Source organism: Cupressus sempervirens, chromosome 9 (genome assembly GCF_028749045.1).
Source record: "Cupressus sempervirens isolate cs-2001-9-10 chromosome 9, ASM2874904v1, whole genome shotgun sequence".
NCBI lineage: Eukaryota > Viridiplantae > Streptophyta > Pinopsida > Cupressales > Cupressaceae > Cupressus > Cupressus sempervirens.
In genome coordinates, this window is record NC_143126.1 from 288,825,407 (window position 1) to 288,843,866 (window position 18,460).

The window sequence follows — 18,460 nt, forward strand, 5'->3', positions numbered from 1 at the left end:
CACTTTCTTCTCAACCACTCCTCTTTTATCATTGGTGGAATTTTGTCTCACATGGATCAAACTCTATTATCCCATACTGGTTGTGAGAAGCCTCTCACCTCCATAATTTCCTTTATAAGGGAGAGCCCTCTCCTCATTTTAAGGAGGGATGATGTTATTGTTATGCTGCAGGTTTGGAGAGCAATTTTTGAAGAAGGAGTTTTTGAATGCTAAAGCTTTTTGTGGAGAACTTCTATCTTCTAGTCTCATTCTCTCTTGCACCCATGGCTTTCATCACGGGCTTTTATTATTGCATTTGCATGTTAGTTTAGAGTCATATTTGCTTTCATAAGATTAGATCTTGCTTTCATAGATTAGATTTTGCATTGTTCTTGCATTGTTATCATATAGATTAGTTTTCATCTCCATTTGCATGCATTTTGGGTCTTTGAATCTCTCATTTCATGGTGTACTTGCATGGGCATGAACTAGGTCAAACTAAGGGCCTCCATTGTAAAATCCTTGCACGCCATGACTAGAGAGCTATGAGTCACCATTTGAGACCTCATTCTTGAGTAATCTTGAATATAATGATTCGTAGAAGTGTGCTCACATTTTAGGCATACATTTTTGGTGCCCACCGTGGGGCAACCCACCTTTGCTTGCTGGTTTTTGTGAAGATCTGTTTGTAGACTCAAAGAAACCCTAGATTTAAAATATTTGCTCATATCTTTCAAATGGATGCGTATTTTGATCTAAATTTTTTTATGTAGGGCGATGATATACCCAAGAAGCTTTGATCCAATTTTTAGACTTTTTAGAAACATTTTCAAGCTTTTATGATATTTTTTTCATTTTTATAAAAAAATCATTTTCAGGCATAAATCAGCACATTTTTTAGAAAAATTTACAGTTTTGAAAAGCTCTTGTAATTTTAAATAGAGTTGGTTCTTTGTGTTTCAATTTTAGAGGTCATATTATGGGTCATTCGATTTGCAAAAACTAGTCTATTTTGACAAAACAAATCCCTAGGGCACAAATTAAAAGATCTTTTCAAAAAATTTGCATTTTTGGAAAGCTCTCTAATTTTTGATAGGGGTTACTTTTCTGTATTTTGAGTTTTGGATCCAAATTCATATCATGTAGATCCTATCTTTATGACTAAGTCAGCAATCAATTGAAAAAAAAAAGGCATTTAATGAATAGTTTGCATTTCATTTTTTTACAATGAATTAATGCATGATGTGGGATTTCATTTGGGTTACTTACTGATTATTATCACTCTTAAAAATCAGATTTTCAGATCTAACCTTAGTTTTGGATGAGTTGACATATATTGCATTCATGAGTTTGTTGCTTTGTTCATTGTGAGTGAACGATCAAGTGTAAACAAAAGGTACAACAAAGAAAAGACGCATTGCGAAGATTACCAGGTAATTTTCTTTGACTGATAACACTTCATTTGGACCTAAAATGAACATCTCTCATGTCAATCTTGTGTGTGTTTCCTTCCATGTTCTTATTTTACAACACATGCATAATTTGATACTAGGTTGTGATCTCCATTAGTTTTCATTTAGCAGGTTTAGTTGCTTGTGATAGATCTAATTAGCTATCTTGGGTTATTGGAATCGCTAATCCACTGGCCCCTCGTTCCACCCTATGGTTGCAAGCTTATCACCATGTTAAAAGGGGAGGGGTCTACATGACAGAAGCGTTAAATGTTCCACTAGGCAACCCTTTTGTGCTTTCTAGAACTCACTAGTTTCTAAGTTGTGGACTCGTTTTGGCTTGTGTGAGGGGTTAAATGTTCCACATCTTTGGACTCACCTTGCATTAGTTAAAGTGTTAAGTGTACTACCTTTTGCTCTTTGATTGCTTTTGGATAGATTTTCTTTCGGGAATTAACATCTATATACACATAGTAATTAGGCCTCATGAAAACTATTCGTGGATCTTGAGAGAGTGGGTTCCTAGTGAAACTCCTCTCTACAATGGATTCCTTGTAGGTGGGGAGGATACTTTGAGCATCTCGCAGATAGATGAATCTTCAACTTGTTGATTGAGGCATCCTTTCTCTGGAGAGGTTGATAGATCACTGGGAGTTGATATCATAGATCTTTAAGAGATACTCTTAGTTTAGCGTGTTAGATTAATCTATCTGCTTTGATTGGGCTAAAAGTGAAAAGGTGTCAAAACCTTGGATCTGGAAGCTAAGTCCCCTTGTGGTATAGTATTGTGAGTCGGTCACCTTTAGAGAGGGTTAACCATAGTAGACAATCCCTCTACAGGGCAAACTGTGTTGACGGAACCTCAAGTGATAATAGCCATTTTCACCATGGTAGTGACAATCGCTATATAAATGTCCTTGTGGAAGAAATCTCCACGGGTGTGGCTCATTGTGGGTTGTCAGATCTCTCCAGCATCTCTTGAAGATTAAGTTCTCAGATAGTGTCAAAACCTTGGTGCACCAGGATTGGAGGTCACCCCTGTGAGTCATAAAAGTTACAGAGTCAAACCATTACTAAAAACCTTAGAGAGGCCAAACTTTTTTCATTTTCTAGGAATGTGTGCAATGATTGCAAAACTCTTTGAAAACATACACAATTAGCTCTCTTAGGGATTAGCACAAACTAAGTCACTTTATTGTTCATCCACAAGGTTTCTTTTTCCCTTGCTCATTTTTTAGACGTACTTGATATCACCTGCTTGCTGTTCTACATGCTTGTTTATCTATTTGCTTACTCAAAATGATTGAAATCTACCCTCTATCTATAAACAGTCCTGAAATAGTGGCACTTCGCTTAGTTGAAGACTTGTGTCTTGAACTTTGACTAGTCTCATCTCTTAAGTTACCTTTGGTCTTCATTTCTTAATGTTTTTCATACCTTGTGTCACGTTGGTCATAATCTCTGGCTATTTTAGCCTTTAAATTAGACCATTTGTGCCTAGGTGGACAACATTCTTGTTATTATCTCATCCTTTTCTGAGACTACGTTCTAGTGTGGTCCTTGTCTAAGCTGCTACTTTTTGTTATTGTCTATGACTGTGGTAACTTGACTTATGTTCTAAATCTTGGCTGTCAATACTTGAAACATAGTACATCAAAATGGCTAACAACAAATGTGCTAAATCCAATATTCCTAGTGAGGAAGAAAAGCTACTTATTGCAAAAATGAAGCAACAAATTCAATCAATGAGCACTCAACTTCAAAGACTAAAGGAGGAATATGACACATCATCGAACAAATTCTCCTTGCGAGATTATTTACCTTCCTATAATGTTGAGTCCAACCCATCTCAAAAAATTCTGCAAATACCCAAGAAATCTAGAAATATTTTTGAAGAAAAACCTTGGGAACCTAAACCAAAGTGTGATTTCACCCCTTTGGGAAGATCTTATGAATCAACTTTGGAAGAACTTCTTCAAAAGAGACTCATTGTGTTACCTAAGGTCACTTTGGTAGTAGTTTCCTTTATGAGTAACTATTGTGCCTATCATAGACATAATTTACATAAAGCTTCCCATTGTAAGGAGCTGAAAAATGAGATCCAAGATCTCTTTGACAATGGTATAATTCAAAAATCTAAGCTCTCAACTACTAAAAATTCTACTCTCAAGAAGGATCAACCTCATTAAACCATGTCTAGTAATGGTTCAAACACAACTTCTACTTCTTCCAACATACATCCACCTTCTAAATTGTCCAATCTTTTCAACACATATTCACCAAAAGAACCCACTATTCCCCTAGTTGACTATGTGTACCCTCAAGGACTACCTTTAAAGGAAACTCAAGCTAATCTTGACTTAGTTGCAAACCTCTCCCATACTACACAAAGAAAAGACCCAAAACCTCCATGTGTTGCTCCTCCTATTATCCCCAACCCAACTATTGCTCCATTGTCCCTTCAAGAGCCTGTTATGGAGACTCTAGAAATATTTTTGAATATAGATTCAGATACTCCCTCATCCTTGGATTTGGTTTCATGTCAAGAGGACCACTTAAATGATGAAGAAACAAGTGTTGATCAAGACCAAGATTCCTTCATCCCCTTTCAAGTCTTCCAAGATCTTGTGCCTCCATCTCAAGAGCCACATAGTCCTCCATCTCCCATGTCATGCACCTCTACTAAGCAAGATCAAGATATTCCTTCCACCATCCTTAACGAGATTACAAAAGATCAAGAGAAGGATACTTTTCCTATGTTACCTAAAATTCCTTTTGAAGAGAGAAGTGTTCCCTCGCTCTCTTATTCTACCTCGCTACATTCACTTCAAAACTATTCTCAAGCTTTAAATACTCCTATCAAAGGTATTTCTCCTATAATAGTTCCTCATAAATCTATTGATGGCTTTGGTCATTTTTCTCACTCTAAAGATGTTGATATCCATACTCATGGTCCGTTCACATCTTCTAAATCTATTCTTGGTCCTTATCCATCTAAGCTAAAACCTTCAAGTCTTCCATCCATATTGGGACCTTATGTTCCTCTATCTCCTATTGCCACTACTAGCTCATTACACATTCCTCCTACCCTAACCCAAGATCAACAAAGATACACATAATTGAACTCTTCACATTCACCTTTCCATCTAAACCAATCACATTGGCCTCATTCATCCATAAATCCCAAGTCCTTTGGAAGCAATTTGGATGATCAACTCAAACACAAGTGCATGAATCCATCCTCAAAAGCTCACTATGTCTCCTCTAATCAACATGTGAATGTCAAGAAGGAAAATATAAAAAAGAGACCGCAAAGGTCCACTATTCAAAGAGCTCAACCAAAGAAAGTATGGGTTCTTAAATCTATTGTTGAAGAAATGTGTTCCAAAGCATCTAATGAAAAATCAAAAGCTATATGGATTCCCAAGTCTCTTTTGAAAGACTTGAATATTGAAAACAAATCAAAGTTGACATTCAAGATTCTAAAGGTTTCCACTCCATCTCCTTCCCAACATCTTCCTAAAAAGGTTTCAAAACCTTCTACTCCACCCCTCTCCAAAGTGGCTTTGCTACCTCATATATCTAAGCCTCAATCTATTTCATCCATATTTCCTCCATCATTCCACTACACTTCAAGGTGTGTGTCAATGTTGATCTTTCCTAATATCTCATCCACCCTCATGAGATTCTCTAAATCTTATGCCTGCTTGCCATCCTTGCTTGTTTCAGTCTTCCAAAACCAACAACCTTATCCTCCATCTACCTTTCATTTTTCTATCATTTCCCTTCCATTACCTTATCAGCATCTTTCAGTGTATCTTGCTATGGCCTTGGCTTATCATAACTTATCTTTCTTATAGGAGCACTATTCAAATTGAAGAAGGCTTGAATTCTTTCCAAAAACTCTAAAATCCAAAAAAAAAAGAAAAAGAAAAAAAAAATGTACCTCGGTGAAAACCTAGAAACAGGCACCTTGGTAGCAAAAGTAAAGATAAATAAATCTGTCCTATGGTGAAAACCACTTCTTGTGGCACCTTGGATAAGTACCATGATGAAAACTTGGTAAACATGCATCATGCATAATTCTTCCATCCATTACATCCTATCATGATCTTGCTTATCCTTCAAATGTCCTCGTCTCAAGTCACTCACTCATTACCTCCATAACAAACATTGTTATCCTATTTAGTTAACCCTCTGGTCTTGATCAATGAAAGAGAGAAGAAAACTCAGTTCTTGGCTATCTCTTGACATGGTCACTTTCTTGGATTACTTACGTGACACCCTTCACTACACCAAGAGCTCATATTGTTATCTCCTTTTCCCTAGCTTGAGTAATCTTGTGAAGCCTTTCCTTGAGGGTAACATTCACCGCTTCATACTCCTTGCCTTTCCATCTCTACTTATCCACTCACTTGCTACTACATCTTGTCCTACACCTTGCTAGACACTGAAACAAAATCAAGGTAATCCTTCTTGAGAGCTAGTAATCTTGACAAAGTTCTAAAAATTTGAAAAAAATCTAAAAATCAGAAAAAAGTCCTGAAAAAATTTGTTACCCTAGTGAAAACCTAGCAATAGGTGCCTTGGTAACACCAAAAAAATAAAATTGAAAGATCTCAAAAAATACAAAAAAATCAAAAAAGAGAAAAATATAAAAAAATCAAAAAAAGAGAAAAATACAAAAAAATTGAAAAATAGAAAAGTGCCATTGGTGAAAACCTGGAAACAGGCATCATGGTAGCAAAAAAAGAAAATCTTGCCAAGAAGGTGAAAACTTGGTAAACAGGCACCTCTTGTTCCCAATGCTCCATCTTGTAGTGCATCTTCTAGCTATTCTGTATAGTCACTTTCATGCTTTTTCTTTCTTTCTTTTCCTGCTCATGTATCCATGGATTGAGTCTTGTCCCAGCTCGAGGGCATTCCCCCTTAGTGTCACTCTTTTCGAGGTTCTCCTCATAGAATCTCATTCGTGATAGTCACCAGTTGTTTCAACTACATCTACCTACTATCACTCTTTTCGAGGTTCTCATAGAATCTCTTTCGCGATAGTCACCAATTATTTCAAACTGCATCTGCCTATTGTCGCTAGTGTCACACTTTTCGAGATTCTCCTCATAGAATCTCTTTTGCAATAGTCACCAGTTGTTTTAGCTATTTCTACCTACTGTTGCTTAGGTCACGTCTCCAGCTTCATTTATGGAAGATCTCTATTTCATCAGTCACCAGTTGTTCTTGTTGTGTCTGTCTACTATCGCCCAGTCCTCTTTAGGTTCTTCATCGTGAAGATTCCTCTTTGACATCAATCACCAGTCATTCTGACTACATCTACCTACTGTTGTCACCCTACTAAAGAGATTTCTTTCGAATGTATTCTGGACATTAGTACTTGACATCAATCCCAAAACACTATCTTTCGACTATCTTTGACATCAGTCACTAGTCATTCTAACTACGTCTACCTACTGTTGTCACCCTACTAAAGAGATTTCTTTCAAATGTATTTTGGACATTAGTACTTGACATCAATCCAAAAACAATAAATTCAAAAATGATATCTTGTCTGGATATGCTGAGCTCTTCCTTTTTTTTCTTTGTCTTTGCTTTATCATACCTCCTCGAGCAACTCGATGATGTCATCTTCGACTAGGGAAGTAATGACTGGGGGCATGATCCTTTTCTTTGCTTTTTGTTTGCGGTTTAGTTCCAATAAGTTGATATATTCCTATAAGAGGGGTGTCCACTATAAGAGCCTCCATCTTGTATTGGATGGCCGTGTGTACCTCAACTTCTTTTATATGAATACACCAATAACGTTGGTTCTTCTCCTTGTTTGTTGGAGTGAACTCTTCATGCTATAGTAAATACTGATACTTGTCCTACTAAGTGAACGTATGGGTCACTGTGAGTATATTTAGCACACTTCTGTCTCAGGTTACGAATGCAAGGGTCATTGTGGACAGAATAAATACTAAATACTTAGCATAAGGGGGATCTCCCGTGTGTTTGGTGTGCCTGTTACACAAGAAACATTTAGGTCATCCTAGCATTTATGCTTTGATGCTTATGTTAACTTGCTAGATTAAAAGGGACAAATGTTCTGGTCATTCTGGCTTCTTGTGCCTCGAATTCTTACATTTAATCCTAACAAACCACTAATGTATGTTATATTCATATTTCCATGATTGCAATGTCAGTGGGAATTGTATGACCTACGAGCTTTGTTCTATATCCGGTGATGATTAAATATTGAGGCTTGGTAACTAGACCTAGGGTTGCATTTAACATAGTTTCACATTGCATACTTCACTTGTATAAGCATGCGATTCAATTGCAAATCTACTTTTACCTTCTCTGATGAGGGATTGTTGATCTCTTCAAAGTATCATGTTCTTCACGACTGCACAAATGATCGATTAATCACTCTTTTGGCTACTTTGGCTGCTTAGAACCCATTTTTTTTCAGGATCGAATTCAAAATATGACACACTTAAGTGGCTCAAAAATACATTATAAAATTTTGGGCAATCCAAATTCTTTTGATACTTTGTGATTCTTGGAATCTTTTCAAATCAAACTTAGACTTTTGGACCTCAAAAAACACTTTGGATCAACTTCCACATTTCTTCAGATTGTTCTGATCTCTTCAATTTCTTCTGATCATTCTGATCTTCTCATCTTTTCTTTCAACCGTTCAGATTCCTTCTACATTCTGCTACATCTCAGACTTCTTCTGTTGAATCTCAAAATTGATATACTGCTTCACATCATATTTCTAGTGCGTCATCTTTTGATTTCACTCCCGAGGGGGCAGGATGATTAAATCATTAAATACTTATTGCTCAGGGCATCTCATTCCCATCGTATGTCCTCGTCACTTGGGGCATCTTTTTCCCTTCTATCTGGCATCTTTTCTATCTATCTTATTTTTTTCATCAATTGATCAACCTTATAATAGCTCCTCTCAAAGTTTGATTGACAGGTATTGGGACAGTCTAAACCCCAACTCGTGAGGATCAAGCCTCATTCTGGGGATGATCCTACGTCTCATGATTAGACTTTGTTATCTTTTAGCAATCTCAGGTATCTAGGTGTTCTATCTAGATCCTTGAAGGTTAAGCTTTGTTCTGGAGATAATCTTCTAAATGCTTTCAATCTCAGGTATCTAGGTGTTCTATCTAGATCCTTGAAGGTTAAGCTCTGTTCTGGAGATAATATTCTAAATGCTTTCAATCCCATGTATCTAGGTGTTCTATCTGGATCCTTGAAGGTTAAGTTTCGTTCTTGAGATAATCTTCTAAAATGCTTTCAATCTCAGGTATCTAGATGTTCTATCTGGATCCTTGAAGTTTAAGCTCCATTCTGGAGATAATCTTCTAAATGCTTTTAATATCAGGTATCTAGGTGTTCTATCTGGATCCTTGAAGGTTAAGTTCTGTTCTAGAGATAATCTTCTAAAATGCTTTCAATCTCAGGTATCTAGGTGTTCTATTTGGATCCTTGAAGGTTAAGCTCCGTTCTGGAGATAATCTTCTAAATGCTTTCAATCTTAGGTATCTAGGTGTTCTATCTAGATCCTTGAAGGTTAAGCTTTGTTCTGGAGGTAATCTTCTAAATGCTTTCAATCTCAGGTATCTAGGTGTTCTATCTGGATCCTTGAAGGTTAAGCTCCATTATGGAGATAATCTTCTAAATGCTTTCAATCTTAGGTATCTAGGTGTTCTATTTGGATCCTTGAAGGTTAAGCTTTGTTCTGGAGATAATCTTCTAAATGCTTTCAATCTCAGGTATCTAGGTGTTCTATCTGGATCCTTGAAGGTTAAGCTCCGTTCTGGAGATAATCTTCTAAATGCTTTCAATCTCAGGTATCTAGGTGTTCTATCTGGATCCTTGAAGGTTAAGCTCCGTTCTGGAGACAATCTTCTAAATGCTTTCAATCTTAGGTATCTAGATGCTCTGCCTGGATTCCTTGGGATTAAGCTCTATTCTAGAGATAGTCCTTAAAATCTTAGAAATTGGTCTTCGTATCATCAACTTCGAAACCAATCCTTAAATTAAATCACTTTTAATAAATATGCCTATCTTGATTAATTAAATGTAATTATTTAATTAAATGAGAAAGTTATCTTCATAGTTGCACTTGTGACTATTTATGATTGTGTGATTTTTTTGATGTTCGTTAATAATGGCCCAATGATGAAAATAAGTTCTTTACATTCTCTAATGAATGATGAACACAAAATCCTATGTTATAGTTTCTCTTTTGCAAGTACACCATTTCATTTTCATGTAGCTTGCATTATTAGACTTCATGTTAGTTTGCATTTTTAGGCTACATTATGAGTTTGAGAGGGTTCTCCCTTCATCTTTATTGTGGACTTTTAATCAATTGTGGTCATGTTTTGATCTTCATTTCCTTATCTTCTTTCATGATCTCAATCAAAATTTCTATCTTAAACAGTTGATTGATTTTGGGACATTTTCTTTTCTTCTTTCTATTTTCTTTCCATATCTTTCAAACTCCTATCTTCCATTTTCTTTATCCCCCACTTCTTTTCTTCTAAAATCACCTTTGGGGCATAATATTTCATGCTTGATGATCTACCTTGGTTCAATGATTCTTATATCTTTCATCTTACATCAAGAACCTTATCTTTTGTTCGATTTGATCAAATTTATCAATTTGTTGTCTCTCCTCTATCTCATTTCGATTTTGATCATGAGGGGGCAATAATTATTAACTTCAATCTTTGATTCAATTTATTTCTTTGACTACATGTGTTCCCAAATCGATCACACATTAGTCAAAGAGGGGCAGATGTATACACCCTAAAATGGTCGCCTAGACTATGGGCCCCCATTATTCAATTTATCAATTTATCAAATTTCTTGAATCAATAGTTTGCAATATTTTATTGAATCAATTCAAATCAATTTCCTTGATCAAATTCGATTATTTTATTTCTAAGGTTGATCATTTTATCCTAAGTCTTATTTAATTAAAATAAAATCTCCTCTTTTAATTAAATAAAATAAGTCCCCATTTAATTAAAAGGAAACCTCTCTTTTAATTAAATAATTCATCTGCATTTAATTAATTAAGAGAAAAACCCATCTTTTAATTTAATTAAATATCTCCTATTTAATTAAAAGAACTTGCTCCCTTTTAATTAAATAAAAATCCCACTTAAATATCTCTTGTTGATGAAAGGAAAATAAAATAAATTCTTTTATTTAATTTCTACACTTAAATGCACATATTTCTAAGTGGGACTTATCTTTTCACTTTCTTCTCAACCACTCCTCTTTTCTCATTGGTGGAATTTCATCTCAAATGGATCAAACTCTATTATCCCATATTGGTTGTGAGAAGCCTCTCACCTCCATAATTTCCTTTATAAGGGAGAGCCCTCTCCTCATTTTAAGGATGGATGATGTTATTGTTATGCTGCAGGTTTGGAGAGCAATTTTTGAAGAAGGGGTTTTTGAATGCTAAAGCTTTTTGTGGAGAACTTCTATCTTCTTGTCTCATTCTCTCTTGCACCCATGGCTTTCATCATGTGCTTTTATTATTGCATTTTCATGTTAGTTTAGAGTCATATTTTCTTTCATAAGATTAGATCTTGCTTTCATAGATTAGATTTTGCATTGTTCTTGCATTGTTATCATATAGATTAGTTTTCATCTCCATTTGCATGCATTTTGGATCTTTGAATCTCTCATTTCATGGTGTACTTGCATGGGCATAAACTAGGTCAAACTGAGGGCCTACATTGCAAAACCCTTGCATGCCATGACTAGAGAGCTATGAGTCACCATTTGAGACCTCATTCTTGAGTAATCTCAAATATAATGATTCATAGAAGTGTGCTCACATTTTAGGCATACAACTCTATGCATCTTTTGGTTCAATAGACCAATTGTTGGTATGATTTTGAATTTTTATGTTTCCTTAGGATTTCTATGAATTGTTTTTCTTAAATGCTTTATCATGGATTCCCTTAATAGAGATTCCTCCCACTTTCCCACATATCATGAAGAGGCTAATTTGAATCCAACCTATCATGTCATCTATGGACATGAATGTGTTGAATTTTCCCCTTCTAAGTTCATCATAGTCTCTGAGTTTCAAGAGCAAAAAGAGAAGAGGAAAAAAATAGATCCATATGTTGATACCTCGTTAGGCCTAGTCTCCCCTACAACATCAAATGACTAGCCTACTAAGTCTTCAATAGAACCCTATAATGATTCCAAGGCCAAGGTAGGAAAGCTTTATGATTGCATAAATAATTTGGGCCTTGGATATGATGACATAGATAAGAATTTTGAATATATTCATGATACTTATGAGGATACAAACTATGGGGATTCTACTTATCTTATGCTCATTATGACTTCTTGGCTGAATGACTTGCATAATGAGAAGGAGATGTGGAAGAATGATCCTAATTTTTGGAGCATGGTGTCTAAAGCCCTTGATATTTTTAACAAGGCTTACCAAGCCCTCCTTAGTTTGTAGGAGGAAGAGTTAAGAAAAAATAAATGTGAGGAGGAGGCAAGGCTTAAGCTTTCCCAAATTTAAGAAGTTGAAAAACAAGAGCCTCCAAGGAGAAAAAATGCATTTCAAACTTCCTTGAGCCCTAGCCTATAGTTTGAATACCTCCACATGTTGATGATAGTGAGCCCACACATTATTATTGTCCCTTCTTTATTGATGATAAATTAGACAAGCCTTTTGTGAAATCAGAGACAACAAGGGAGAAACTACCAATTAAAGAGCATGTGTTTTAATAAGAAGACATGGAGGAAAAGAACAATGAGGCTATTCTTATTCTTTAGGAATTTTTTTTGGCTTTTGAGCCTATGGTGGAACTTGAGGGCCTGATACAAATAGAAGAAGAGCCAAACCATGTGTTTTTCCAAGAGGTCTCCATGATATGGTGGAGAAAGAAACATTTCCTAGGCTGCCCCAAGTACACGAGGGACACGTTTCTACTTATGAGGCAAAAAACACTCCAAAGAGAGAAATATTGTTGTAGTAGCTAGAAGTACAATGAAGGTAGTTTGAGTTAGAGCTTGCAAAATGTTTGGAAGCCCAACAATAAGAGCATGAAGCAATTCTTGCATGGGACTTGGCAACAAAAAAAGAAGGATGTGGAAAAGAACTACAAATGAGGCTAATGAGTATGCTATCCAATATAATAGAGCCATTAAAAATAACACAACCCACTCCTTTCACATCACAAGAGCCTACACAAGTGCATGAGGTGCATCCCCTTATCTACAAGGATTCAAATGGGCTAGAGGAGGAACATATGTTATAGACACAACATGAAGAAATATACATATTACCAACCACACTATGAGACACACCCCCTGTTGGCCATAGGATTTGAATGTTGTGGATCACATCAACACAGTCAAGGATGATCACTTAAATTAAGTTCCATCAATGGGATGCCCCATTAGGCATCTAGCTCTATAAAAAATCAACAAGATTCTCCCAATCATGCTCATTTTAGAGTATGAGGGTGAAGACAAAAAAAAAAGAGAAATCATATCTTGCTCAAGAAGATAATGTCCCAGTGCTAGAGAGCTTCTTTTTTCTCAGCATTGGGAAGGTGTTTCAATTTACAACAATATTCTTTTCATACTTGCTAATTAATTTTGCTACTCATGTGCATGAGAGAAAAATAATCGTGTAAGGAAAGGAAGATACTTCAACAAGCTAGTCAATGGCTTTGTTTGATCATTTTGTTTTAAATATTTGTACATAGAAGAGTAGGTATTTTTCCACTTTCCAAGATGTGCATGAGCACAACTATTCCCTTCTAGATATAGATTTTTTATAAGTTTTGGTAGCTGTGGAGGTAGAATTTTATGAAGTTGCAAGTGAAATGGTGTCTTGTTCTTTTTGGCGACTCTATGCCCAATGGATTTCTTAAGACCACTAATCTATGCTTAGTATACATGTATCCCCTCTAATTCCCCAAGAATGTTGGCCATTTTTTCCCCCCCATTTAGCCCATCACTGATAATTTATCTAAGAGATTTTCAATGGGCTAGATTCTTTTTTTGGGTTAACCTACTAAGGTTGATGGCTAACATTTCATGTAGCTCTATCCCTTCATTGAGCAAGTTGACTCAATTTGTTCTTAATCAAGCTACAATTTTTGCATTGACCAAGTTAGCTCAATTTTCTCTTGGTTGGATTGACTAGCTATGAAAGATATGATGACTCTCATGTTTTCACAAGATATTTTCCCATCTTCCATAAATTTGGAGATGTCACATGTCACCATTCTAGTGTTTCTTCATACTATGGAGTCTCTGTGAGGTTTCAAAACCTAGAATAAGATGTGATGCTATCGCATGTCACCATTTTGGCATTTTTTCATACTGCAATGCCTTCTAAAGGATTTGAAATGTAGAATTGTGCCACATGATAGAGGTTCCCATCTCCAAAGCTTATGTTAGCCCAATATGCACATGCATAGATTGACAATGAAGATTAATGAATGATTAAAAGATTATCATCCATTCTCTCAAATAGAAAAGTGCAAAATGATGCCAAGTGTCACCATTCTAGTGATTCCTCATATGAAAGTGTCTTTATGAGACTTCAAAGCCTACAATTATGTGAGATGCTACCATGAATCACCTTTCCAATGCATTGTCCTCCTGTGATGCTTTCTCAACACTCTAAAGCTAGTGATTGTGTCACACTACCTTGTGTCACCATTCTAACATTTCTTCACACCATGGAGTTTCCAAAAGGTTCCAAGTCCTAGAATTGCACAACAACAATTGGATTTGGCACACTTAAGGATTTCTCATGACATCTCAGCCATATGCTAGAAATAGAAGATCTACATCGATGGTGGTGACTGTAGACACCTAAATTTGATTACACTATTTTAGTAATCCTATTTAGTTATCTAAAAAGACATTATTAATTAAATTTCTATTTAATTAATCCTTTGTCATCCCCTAGTTGATTAATTTAATTAATCATCTATAGTCCTAATTGATAAATCAAATAATCTATTATTTATCAATTAAATCCTTTTCTCCTATCTAATTCCAAAAATCCCCATTTATTAAATAAATCTATTTGATAAATGAAATCCTCAAATTCAAAAAAACCTAACCTATCTCTAATCCTCCATTTAGCCTAATCCACCCCATCCACCCATACTAACCAAGCTTAGCCACTAACTCACCCACCCTCATTAATGCCATCCACTTGCACATCTCTAACATCCCTAAGCTAATCCTAAACCCAAGCCTAATCCACCCCCTAATGTTGTCACATTCCTTAAACAAGTTTAAGACTTTCCTAATCCAAACCAAAGTCTCCCCTCAAAAAACCCAACTACTAAGTCATGAGTGCTCTTACAAAACATAAAGACTCTTACAAGCCCACTCATGACTCTTACATCCATCTTCCACACTCTTCCCTCTTCCACACTCATTCATCTTACACCTCTCTTACATACTCAACCTCACTCATCATGCCTTTAACCAACCCTTTACCCTACCCTCTCACACTCATCCTCCTTGTGACAAGTGTCACCTTCCCATTGGTGCTAAACAAGCACAATCCATGTGCTCTCTTTTGAGTGCATCCTAGCCCTCCTTAAGCCTTCATCCATCCTTGCATCTAAGCCCTCCATCCCTTTACCCCTTAGCCTATAAATTGAATCCCATCCCAAGCCATTTCATCAACAATCTTTGAGCTAAAGTTACCATGCTATTTTGAGAACCAAAGCCATCAACCATACCCTTATAATGCCAAATTGAGAGCTCACAAAGCTACCAATTTGCCATTACCCATCTCCATTGAAGCAGCTTTTGAGCATCTTGAGCATACACCCATAGCAAAAGGACACATCTACAGAATCAAGAAAGCATGGAGTGTTTTCTCTTGTGAGGTTTGCACTTCTTGTCCTCTTTCTTTGTCTAAGCATATATGTGAATTTAGTTTTTGGTTTGTGAATGTTTACTTTATTTGTTAATGTTCTTTGCATACTAATTCTTGTTCTACAGTGACTTCTGTCATTAGGGAGATTTCTCATGGCATCTTTGTTGTCCATTTCAATGGAAGTACTTCATCAACCTCCAACATTCAATTTTGGGGAAATTAGATCCCCCCTATCAACCCTACATTTTGCAAGTGGATTATCTTTTGGCAGTCATGATATGTGAATAGGGCCTATTCTTCAATGCCAAGTGACCTCTCAAGCCTTGCTTCCATGATGCCAATGTACTCCATGCCTCTTTAATGTATGTAATGATCAAATATTTGGTGATATGATCCCTTTTACAAGTGGACACATTGTGTTTTTCCCATCTTGTCACTTCTAACAACAATTTTACTTCATGATTAGATTTCATTCCAATTCTCAGTTATTACTCTCCTCTGCAACTTAACTCCACTTCGTTGGGGTTTGAACTCAATGTAAACATTAGAATTATGCCTAAACTCTATAAAGGCATGTTGTAAGTATTTCTTAATGGTTCTTCTCTATTTTCATTTTGCAACAACATTATGCTCTACAACTTTTTCCTTCCATTAATGAAAAATCCCTCTTCCTTACCTTCTCTTGATATTCTACTATCTAGCACATGTTTGTACCTTGTAGTGAATATTTATTTTCTACTTTTCTTGATTCATATGTTATGTTAAGTCTACTAGTAGTTTCTACATAGTGAAATATCTTTCCTTTTAGCACTTCAATTAGCTCCAAACCTACATGTGGTTCTTTGGGAAAAATAACAGAGTCAAGTTTAGTGTATTTTGGGTTTTTATTGATGTTTTGTGTAGTTGAAAATAGATATTATAACCATGATTCTATCTTTGTGCATCACCCAACTTTCCCTTTCTTCTTTAAAATTTATATTCTCCTTCTCTCCTTTCCTCTCAAGCGATAGTTTAGGTGAATCCTGATTGTAAGGAAGTCAACCTTCTCAAGAGATAGCCTCAAAGAGAAAGTCCCACACTTGGAGGTTTTTTCCATGTTACAAAAGTTCTTTTGAGGGTCATACCTTAGGCAAGAGTGTATACTTTTGTGTCAACAATAATCATTTTGTGAAGTTTATATGGTCATTATATCATTTTTTATAGTTGGATCAACAACAATGTTATGTAAGCCATAATGACATCTATGCCCTAAAATTATACTTTGGAGGCTATTAAATATTCATATAATACTCAATATTTGACATAATTAGGTCATTTTGATCTTATTGTGATGTAATATGGGTCATTTGGTGTAACAGTGCAATATTGATTCAAAAGATTTAAAACTATCAAAAGTTGCTAACTTGGGCCTAGAGGGATAAATTAAGAGATTATTTGGTAAAAAAGGAGCTTAATGGTTTTTTAATATGTTATAAGTTCATTTGAAGACCATTCCAAGTGATATTGGGTTATTTAGGTTAGTGGTTATCAAAGTCGACAACTTTTTGTCAACTTGATAACATTTCCTAATTACACAAAATTCATGATCAATTAGTTATAACTGATCATGCTGAATTTACCTTGTTACCTTTTAGTGTTTTTCAAATTTAGGAGTTGTATTAGAGTCTATTTATGGTGTAAATTTAAAGGAAATACATAACAGAACATGGCTTTGATCAATGTAATGATGGTTGGGCAAAACTTACATGGTGAAAGAGAGTTTGATGAGAAGTAACAAGTATTGACCTAGGAGTATTTTCTAAAAAATGGGTACTTTCTATGTTGGATTATGTTTATGTGATTTTATTAAAAGGTTTCTATACTAATGGTTTGTTTTGTGGGGTTTGGAGGGTTGATTTGAAGAAAACCCTAGGTTAGAGTCCTAAAAAGAAGGGATTTATGAATGCAATTAAAGATGAGCATGACTACTCATATAAACTTGAAAATGTGTCAATTTAAACAATGAATTAATATTGTTTCTTATTTTTAGGGTGTAGTAGTAAGAGGATATAATATTTTATTGGTAAATGGAAGCTAATTAGGCCTAATTTGATGGGTGCAAGGTATTGGAGTTATTCACCAGTCCAAAATAACCTATATTGATTTAGGGATGTGTTTTATAACTTTGAAAAGGGTATTTGAAACCCTACTTATTTTTGAAGTTCTTTTGAAAATATTTGTGAAAATTGTTGATTGCCCATTTTGGAGGACTACTAGGAATGAGCTTAGAAAGAGCAATTAGGTCTTGGGAGTTAAAACAATACCAAATATGGTCTAGAAATTTGTATTCACGTTAGTTGAAGTGTATTGAAAAATTTAGAAGGTTCAATGACATCTATTTGAGTAGTGATCAAGTATTGGATAAATCAAGGGAGTAAAGGTTGTGCCAAGGTTAAGAGTGAACATTGAAATTAGGATTTGTTTCATGTGGGTCTTGGTAGATAGTTGAGATTGGTGAGCTTGTTCAAAAACAAGTTTCTTATGTTATCTTAGTCACCTAAAAGTTAGGCTTCTCTATTGAGACCTTTGAGATGCACCTAATTCCTTGTAGGTGTGCCAAGAAATGGTGAAACCACCAAGTTCAATCAAGGTGTACTAGAGGGATTTGCATTACATTCATGTAAAATAATGTGCTATAGACATACTGATGGACATGTATATACCTATAGGAAAATGAAGTCATCAAAAAGCTATGTGACCCCAAATCAACATCACCATGATCACTCAAACTTTGTGTATGATTAGAATAAGACAAATTAGTTAATTTTTCATTCACTTCTTAAGTAAATATATCCAATTGAATCAAATTAACATTAAAAAAAATGTACCTCTACATGAGTGGTATTACAACCATGCTAAAGCCCAATGTGAAAGTTGATGATCCATCATAGAACTAATACACATGAATAAAATTTTGGGTCAACCTTTAATTTGATTCCATTATAAATAGATGCATTAATTTAAATGATCAAATCAATACATGCCTATTGAGACAACAATGTGGGATAAAATGGGGTGGGGGATAATATTAGTCCAGCAACAGTTTGTCCTAAATTTTGAACAACAT